At 47.5% G+C, this 9,824-nt stretch overlaps 1 long non-coding RNA gene across 1 annotated transcript; it reads right to left on the reverse strand.

Moving 5' to 3' along the window:
- Window positions 1-1,522: 1,522 nt before the first annotated feature.
- Window positions 1,523-3,625, reverse strand: LOC103679011. Its single transcript, XR_572801.2, has 2 exons — window positions 2,828-3,625; window positions 1,523-2,614 (listed from the first exon to the last, which is right to left on the reverse strand). It is a non-coding gene; the product is annotated as an uncharacterized LOC103679011 (long non-coding RNA).
- Between the last annotated feature and the right edge of the window lie 6,199 nt (window positions 3,626-9,824).

Genomic DNA, 9,824 nt, shown 5'->3' on the forward strand with positions numbered 1-9,824 from the left:
GTGGGGCTCGATCCCAGGACCCTGGGATCATGACCCGAGCCGAAGGCAGACGCTTAACGACTGAGCCACCCAGGCGCCCCGCACATGTGTTTCTGAATGCAAGTTTGATAGCGGCTATGTCTGTGTAACTGCTTTGAGGGATGGGGGCAGACAGCAGAGGTTCAAGGCCCGGCCATCTGGCCCAGAGTCCTCAGAGGTCATGAGCCTTCCCACCAATCCACACCACTCCCCCTACCCTATCAGGCCCTGTCCAATATGGGCCTGATCTCATAGATCTCAGGATGAGCAGCCCCCACCAGACCCCACAACCTGGGAAGAAACATCCAAGGAAGAGGTGTCTTTAGATTGAGAGAGCCAGGATCCCTGCAGCTGGACCCTGGAAGTGGCACAGAACTAATCTGGAAGAATGTACTCTCCTTCCCTCCACCAAGAGTCAATGCTGTGCCTTGTGCCCTGCAGTGGTGACACAGGTCCTGTCCCAGAGGACTTACAGTCTGGCAGCAGAGGTATGACTCAGCCGTGATGGACAATAAAGGGATAGCACAGGGCAGTTCATATTGGTGTGGAGCAGGGGGAAGACTTTTATCGTAATTGCTTGAGAGAACAGGTCAGGAGGAAAGGAAGTGAGTACTGCCTCTCATTCCTGGAAGCAGTGGCTTGAGAGGGTACTGATCCCCCTGAAAGGCTAAACAGCTAGGGCAGGGAGTAGACAGAGTGTCTGCAGGACAGGCTCAGCTTAGACTCAGACACCTGGCCTTGACACAAGCGGCTGCAGTGACTGTCCCAGCAGACAGGAATCTCCGCAGTGCAGAGAGTGTTTTTCTATGCCTAGTCAAAAATACATCATTTCCCAGGCTCCCTTGCAGCTAGAAGTGGCCACGTGACTCACTGTGGCCAATGAGATGGAAGTGAAACTCATTGGTTGGGGCTTTGGGAAAAATCTGTTAAAGGAATAGGTTTATGCTACAGAAGACAGCATTCAAAAAATTAAAAATAGAATCACTGTGGCATCCAACAATCCCACTTCTGAGTACAAACCCACAAGACTGAAAGCAAGGTCTCAAAGAGCTATTTGTATACCCACGTCCACAGCAGCATTATTCACAATGACCAAAAAGTAGAAACAACCCAAGTGGCCGTCAGTAGATGAACGGATAAGCCAAATGTGGTAATACGTATAATGGGACATTATTCAGCCTTCAGAAGGAAGGAAATTCTGACACAAACTACGCCGTAGATGAAACTCGAAAGCACGATGCTAAGTGAACTAAGCCGGTCCCCAAAAGACAAGTACTGTATGATTCCACTTACATAAGTTCCCCAAAGTGGTCAAATTCCTAGCGACAGAGAGAAGTGTGGTTGCCAGGGCCTGGAGGAGGAGGGGACGGCAGGGGGGTGGGGGTGCTGTTTAGCGGATACGGAGTTGGTTTTGCGAGATAAAAAGAGTTCTGGAGATGGGTTGCACAACAGTCCGAATGTACGGAACGCTACCGAACCGTGCACTTAGAAATGGTTAAGATGGTACATTTTACCGCGTGTATATTTTACCACAATTAAACATTTTTCAGAGTAAATAAGGAGAGGGCCTAGCGGGCACGTGCCTTTGCCTTTTGCCTTTTGCTCTTCTGTTTCTTTGTGCCTGAAGGGCAGACGCACAGCCGGCTGTAGAGCCGCCATCCTGCAGCTCCGGGGACAAAAGCTAAGGGTGGCCAGGAGAAAGTCAGAAGCAGTCTGGTTCCCCAAAGTACCGTGGATTGCTCCCAGCCCTTGGCCTTGCCCCCAGAGTTGCCATCGCTCATTCAGGATTGATGCGGGATGACTAGTGACGCTCCACGCTCTCGTCCTCCCCAGGCTCGCTGCAAGGAACATCAGATCATCATTCTGGCAAAGGGAGGCGATGTTCTGACCCCCTTATTACTTTCCCCGGAACAGAAATTTCTGAGTTGCCGATAAAATTCAGAGGTGGCTTCCTCTTGCCTCCTTAACATACAAAAGGACGTGTATTTTCCTCATCTATTTGAATACCCTTAAATCAAGCAAACGGGATTCCTTCACCTAGCTAAATGGGGGGGGGGGGTTTGGGCTCCTTAGAGCAGCTAAGCAGCTCAACTTTCAGAAAGCAGCTCAGAGACATTGGCGGGCCTCCCCTAAGAACAATACCCAGAACTCTTCCATTTCCCTAAGAAAGAAAAATCAAGTCTTGGCCATGCTGGGGGCTGCCCGTTTGGGCATTTTTTCCAAGTTCTCTGTGACACTTACCAGTAACTTGGCCTTGGCCTCCCCTTACTCAGGCTGCACATTACCTCCAGACTTGTTTGTATTCTCAGGTCTCAAGTCCTTGATGTTTTGGCAAAGGCCACCACCCCACCCAGCCCCACCCAGCCCCACCCACTCATTTAAGGCGCACAGGGCTGCCATTTGGAGCCAGCCAGCCAGCCCAGACTGTCTCAGGCAACCAAGTTTCCCCTAAATGACCGGATCCAGTGTAGGGTTGAATACAGAGCATAGTGACCAGGGCACGTTCCTGCTTTCTGCTTTCTTATTCCTGGCACTTGACTGTTGGCGTAGACTTCAGGTGTCCAGATCCAAACACTTCCAGCTGGAAGCATCTGGCCTGCAAAATAGAAGCAGCCTGAAAAAAGAGGAGAACTGACCCTTCAAGAACACCTTACCCCCCCCCCATCCAGTACATACGCTGCAAAATAACAAAACGTCTTCTAACCTGCCTTGTATGTCCAGCTGCCCCCATCTGACCCACTGTCCCCTCTTCTTCCCTGGCCACCCTCTCCAGTATCTCTCCTCCCCTGTCCCGGGTGGCAGCTTTCACCTCCTCCTGCTTTCTTCCTCCTTCTCCGGCCCGCGCTTCCGGTGCTCCGGATACGAGAACTCCATCTTGGAGTCCGTCCTGCTGCTGGAGGCTCAGGGTGGTTCTCCAAACAGGAGGGCTGGGACGGAGTTAAGAAGCAAAACAACAAAAGTAAAAGAGCACTGTGGTGCCAGGAGATGTTTCCCCTCATATTGGGAGTTGTTTTGGGTTTTTTTTTCTGATGACTTCTGGTCACGTGCAAATAACCCAGTTATCAGCACTTGCACAACCCCGAGAGTGAGTGCCTCCTTCAGTGTTGCGTCACAGGGGCCTCATTTATGTCCCCCTGGCCCTGGTCCGGCTCCCAGGTTTGGCCTATGGCAGGCTCAGAGGAGAGAGCACAGAACAAAACAAGTTAAGGGATCCAGCTAGAAGGATAAGACCAAGAGCCCCGGGCTTGGAGAACAAGGGGCCCCTCATGAGAAGCCAGCAGTGGAGACCTTCCTAGGGAAGACAGTGGATAAGCCACTTGAAATCCAGAAATCCTAGTCTCAATCCAGGTGCTAAATCTTTAACACTAGTATTGGTTTTTCAGTTACGGGGACTCACGATGGTCATGTGGTTTTAGTTGGACTTGCGATACCGTGTCTGGACATCTTCAGGACATCTGACCATGGTCCCAGCCCTGGTACCGATGCAAGGGAAAGCTGAGCTGCCCCAACAGTGAGAACAGTTTATTCTGTCCTCCTGAGTGAGGCATTATTCGCCTGCTAGTTTTTTTTATTTTTTATTTTTTGGAGAGTGAGAGAGAAAGCAGGCAAGGGGAGGGTGGGCAGAGGGAAAGGGAGAGAGTCTTTTTTTTTTTTTTAAGATTTTATTTATTTATTTGAGAGAGAATGAGAGTGTGAGTGGGGGAGGGGCAGAGAGACAAGCAGACTCCCCAGTGAGTGGGGAGCCCAATGCAGGGCTTGATCCCAGGACGCCAAGATCACGACCTGAGCAGAAGGCAGACCCTTAACCAACTGACTGAGCCACCCAGGTGCCCCCAGAGAGAGAGAATCTGAAGCAGGCTCCAGGCCCCAGCACGGAGCCCGACGCAGGGCTCAATCTCATGACACTGAGATCATGACCTGAGCCGAAATCAAGAGTCAGACACTGAACCGACTCAGGCACCCCAGCCAAACCCTCATTTCTGAGGCAGGATGACTGACTGCCAATCCCAGCCCCCTTCTCTTGCTGGCTACCCTCAGCCCACTCTCCCTGTCATGTGGAGACATGCGGGATGTGATGAAAGTGGTCCTTCCTGGACCATGCCTTGGGTGTGGCTTGGTGGCCCTTCGGGTCTCTGATCCTGGAGAGAAGCCCAGTCTGAGGTAAGCAGGCTGTATGAGCGGCAGCGTCCCCAGCCAGCCCTCTGACAGTTTCCCTCCCATCCTGTTTCTGCCACCAGAATGGGCTCTCTCCCCACTGGCCCAATCCCCGCGGACACTCACTACATCAGGCGTGGGGATCATTTCTTATTGGCTTAACTGCTTTTTCCACTCTTGTGCTTAGCAGTTGCTAATGAACACAATCTTGCGATTGTTTTCTTAAAGCAGGATTTTCAGCACAATAACATATTTGGCATCTCTTCTTCTTTCCTCGTTTCCCATGATGAGATCATCACAAATATAACTTCTAAAGAAATCTCTACAACCAGACTTTCCGAGGAAACCCAACACCTCCACAGACAAACCCGCGATGGGCTTTGGGTTTCCGAACAGGGTCCTGAGCAGGGGCAGACGTTACCCACTCCGGGAGATGCATGGCCACCTCTGAGGAATGATCCCAGCCGCCCCTGGGGTGTCACCACTCACCCTAGAAATTCCCTGTTCCATTCTGTTGGGGTCAGCATTGCTGTCAAAATGTGGTCCCATTTCATCCATCTTCACACCGTCCATAGCTCTGTAAATATTCACACAGCTCAGTTCCCTCCCCTCAGGGACCGGGAGTCAGTCAGAGGTTGGCCTCTCAAACTGGACAAATTCACTTCCTTCCCTGTCTCCTTCAAGAAACATGTGCCAGCTTCAACTCTGGTTGGTTTTGACATGTGCTGCCCAGTGTTCTCTGCTTGTCCCATGTAATTTTGAGAGTTCCTCAGGGCAGGACCCCAGCTTATTCTCCTCCAGGCTCCTCAGCCAGGCTCCCCTCCCCCACCCCATCCCTCCTAATGTAGTAGCTGAAAGAATGTTTGAACTCTGGAGTGAATGGCTCAACCCAGACGGGGGGCGGTGCAGACGGGACAGTAGGCTGGAAACCAGGACACACCAGGCCTCTCCTCCCCGCCCTGCCAAGGACGGCGCATGTGACCAGGAGAATGGGTTAGCCGTTCTGGGTCTCTGCCTCCTTTTCCTCTGAAAGAGTCCTGCCCGGTGTCTTCCAGCGCCTGCTGAATCACCGATGTTTCTCCCTGAGAGCACCTGAAGGATTTCCCCCTGGGCCCTGAAGCAGGCAGGACTAATGAAGCAGGCCAGCACATGCACAAGCCGTCTGCAAAGTCAGGAAGGAACTAACAGATTGCCTCCCATTTCCGACCCTTTTACAAGTTGTCCCCACTGCGCTTGACGGACGCACTAGCTTCCCTGAGCCCCCTACTGGTGATGTGTCGAAATGCAACTGAAGAGGGCCTTCCTCCTCGTGGCAACCTAGGTCTCCAAGGATGATGCTCTTCAATGCCAGTCTTAGGGTTGGAGGAGGAAGTGGGAGGCGGGGAGGAGGACACACTGTGGGCTGGGGTCGTGGAGGTTTGGGAAGGGTGCCCAGAGGAGATGAGCTTCTAGATGACCTTGAAGAATGGGAAGAATTTGGTAAATGAATAGCGTCAGAGTCCCGCCTGGGTCTGGCACTTGTCTAAGACATTGCACAGATTGGGAAGACTCTGATCTGTTTACCCCAGTGGTGCACCTCATGGGTCCGAGACCAACAAAGGGACCAGGCTGTGGGGGCAGAAGGGGAAAGCCACCCTTGAGAAGAGCAGAGCTGGAAGAGAAGAAAGAGCAAGTGGGCCCACTTGCTCCACCTGCCCCCGATGCTGTGGGTGGGACGAGACGGGGTGCTCCTTCTGAGGCCAACCCCCTCTTGCGTATTCTCATCTCCTTCAAGACATCACTCCAGTCTCTCTCTCTCTCATCATCAATCTTTTCACACTCCTCCGATTCATTCACTCTCTTTCTTGAAACACTTTCTACTTCTAGAACATTCCCCTCTCTTGCTTTTTTTCTTCTTTCACTGGTTGCTCCTTCTAATCTCCTGAGCTGGATCCTTCTCATCTCTTGGGCTGGATCCTTCTCTCCCACCGACCCCTTCATGTTGGGAACACCGGGACTTAGTACTCAGAACTCTTTTCTTCTGGCTCTATGCCCATTCCCTTGGTCATCTCATCCTCCAATGGCTTTAAATATTACTACGTGCTGACAACTCTCGAATTTAAATCTCCAACTTGGAATGGGTCCTTGAATTCTGTATATCTGACTGCCTGCTCAGCATTTCCACTTGTCTCTGATCAAACTTATAATTCCCCCCCCGTTATGGAAATAAAATTAAATAAAATTGGAAAAAAAACTTTTCTCGTACAGCCTTTTCATCTCAGGTAATGACAACTCCATTTTTCCAACAGCTAGGGCCAAAAGCTTTGCAGTTATCCTTGATTTTCCTTCCTTGCAAACCCCACATTGGCAATCCTATTATATCTACTTTCAAAATATATTCAGAACCGGATGACCTCGTTCCACCGCCACTGGTCCAAGCCATCTTTGTCATATGCCTGTATTGCAGTAGCACCCTAATCTGTCTCTTTGCTTCCTTTTCTGTCTATATTTTACTATCTACACAACAGCTAGGGTGATCCTTTTAAATATAGGCGAAGTTTCATTCCTCCAGATTTCTCCGAGGTAAAAACTGAGTCCTTAAATTGTCTTCTAAAGCCCTGCCTGACCTGTCCCCCTGCTATTCCTATGAACTCGTCTGCCACTCCTCTCCTTGCTTCCTCTTCATGCTCCCTTCCTTGTTCTTTGAATACACCAGGCACATTGGCCTCAGGACCTCTGCATGTGCTATTTCCCCTTGACTAGGACACTCTTCCTCCAGGGGTCCATGTAGCTCATTCCCTTAGTTTTTCCAGGTTTCTGTTCCGATGTTACTTTACCATGGAAGGCTTCCCCAACCAACCTATATAAAGTGATACTCACCTAGTCCCCATCCCCAGTCATCTCCAACTCCTTCATTCTGCTTGCTCCCCTCCCTTAGAATTTATTAACCTTCTGACTATACATTGTTGCTTATGTATTTATTTTCTGTATCCCTCCATAGTGTGTAATTTCCGTAAGAGTCAGGACTTTGTTTTTGTTCATGCTGTATTCCACCTAGGATACTGCCTGGCACATCGTAGGTGTTCAGCTACAGTGTGTTGAGCTGTGGATGGGTGAATGGAAGGACCAGTAGTTGAAGAGCACACAGATGAAAAAAGGTTGCAGCGCTTTTTTCAAGATATGAGAGACCAGAGCTTATGTGCTTATGGGAAGGTACCAAGAGAGGAAGAAGACAAGTTGCATGGGGGAGAAAGGGTATGATATGTGCTACATAAAGATCTCTAAGAAGGCAGAAAGAGACGAGATTCAGAGCCTGGGGGCAGCCATTCCTTCCTTGGGCTGGAGGGAAGGACAATGGAATAATAAGGATGAGAGATGGGAAATCAATGGTGGCCGTCAGTTTTCTCCCACAAAATATTTGCTGAGTGCTTGAGTGGCACAGGAAGCTGGGGGTGAGTGAGGAGGGTGTGGAATAATAAAGTGAAATTTCCCACAGACTCACAGTGCTTAGGAGACAAAGTTCTGCTAGAGCTCTCTTTTATGATATTTGCCAAATTTTGATGCTGTGCTCATTGGGAGGCTAAAGAGCTAAGTTCAAGCCTCTGAAAGGCATAAATGAATTTCCCATGGTGTCTTATGGCCAAGGAGGTTAGGGACTAACAAAACTACAACCCCGGGGGCGCCTGGGTGGCACAGTGGTTAAGCGTCTGCCTTCGGCTCAGGGCGTGATCCCGGCGTTATGGGATCGAGCCCCACATCAGGCTCCTCATAAATAAATAAATAAATAAATAAAATCTTAAAAAAAAAACCTACAACCCCACCCCAATTCAGTTCATTTTCTAATCATATTGTTATGATTGGCACCTTATCTTATCTACCTAACAAAGAAAGGGTAAAACCTATCTGGGGAAAATATCATCATCTTCAGTCTCAGTTCATGTATATACAGTCTCTGGCATACAATAAAGAATTATAAGGCATCTGAAAGGACAGGAAAATGTGATCACACATTCTCAGGGAAAAAAATCAATAATAGAAGAAGACCCACAGATGCCCCAGATTTTGCAGTTAGCAGACAAGACATGTTATTTTATTTTGCAGACAAGGCATTTTAAATAACTATTACAAATATGTCAAAGAGGGGGCGCCTGGGTGGCACAGCGGTTAAGCGTCTGCCTTCAGCTCAGGGCGTGATCCTGGCGTTCTGGGATTGAGCCCCACATCAGGCTCCTCTGCTATGAGCCTGCTTCTTCCTCTCCCACTCCCCCTGCTTGTGTTCCCTCTCTCGCTGTCTCTCTCTCTCTCTCTCTGTCAAATAAATAAATAAAATCTTTAAAAATAAAAAAAAAAACAAATATGTCAAAGAGAAAAATGTGAAATATGACAAAATTGTTAAAAAGAAATCTTCAACAGAGAATTGTAACATGTAAAAATATCAAATGGACTTTCTGGAACTATGAAATACAATATCTGTAATTACAAATTCACTGGATGGATTTAAGAGCAACAGACAAGGTTAGTGAACTCAAATATCAATATAAATTATCCAAACTGAAGCCCCCACAGAGCCCCCACAGAGAAAAAAGAATGGAAATGACAGAGCACAGGAGACATGTGGGACACAGTCAAAAGCTTAAACATATGTGCAACTGGAGTCCCAGAGGAGAGGAGAGAGAGAATAAAACAGAAGTAAAATTGGGAGAGAAAGACCAAAAACTCCAAAATTGATCAAAGATATCAACGTACAGATTCAAGATGCTTGTTGAAACCCAAGCAGAATAAATACAAAGGAAGCTACGTTAAGCACTTAATAGTCAAATTGCTGAAAACCAAAGCTAAGTAGCAAATCTTAAAAGCATCCAGAGAATGAAAACACATTACTTTTAAAGCAGCAATGGAAAAATTGTGCCCAAATAAATAAATCATTTTATGCCCAATAAATAAAATAATTTTGTGCCCAAACTATAGAACCAAAAAGAAATGGAATGACAACTTTAAGGTGCTGAAAGAAAAAACCTGCAAACATACAATTCTATCTCCGACAAAAATGTTCTTCAAAATATGAAAACAAAATAATGACATTTTCAGACCAAAATAAAAATTAAAAAAACCCAAACTGTAGTCAACATGATGTGCTATTGGTGGAAGGATGGTCAAATCAATGGAATCAGACACAGAGTCCAGAAATAGACCCATAGATATACACTCAAATGACTTTTGATAAAAATGTCAAAGTAATTCAGTGGGAGAAAAAAAATGTTCCCCCAGAATGGCGATGGAACAACTGGGTATCCATATGGGAACTAAAAGACCTCAACTCCTACATTATTCTGTATGCAAAAACCAATTTGAGATGGATCATAAACTGAAACATAAGGGTTAAAATAATAAAGCTACTCAAAGTGCTAGGGGAATATCTTTATGAACACTGAGAAAGCAAAGGCTTCTTAGGGAGGATCCAGAAAATATAAGCCATAAAAGAAAAGATTGATTTGGGACCTCATCAAAATGTAGAACTTCTATTCACCAGAAAGCACCACCAAGAAAACAAATAGGCAAGCTACAGATTGAGAGTAAATATTCACAACACATATATCTGATAAAGGGTTTGTATCCACAACACATGAAGAACTCTTGCAACTCAATGATAAAAATGCAAACAACACAGTTTT

Source organism: Ursus maritimus, unplaced genomic scaffold (genome assembly GCF_017311325.1).
Source record: "Ursus maritimus isolate PB19 unplaced genomic scaffold, ASM1731132v1 scaffold_27, whole genome shotgun sequence".
Taxonomy (NCBI): Eukaryota; Metazoa; Chordata; class Mammalia; order Carnivora; family Ursidae; genus Ursus; species Ursus maritimus.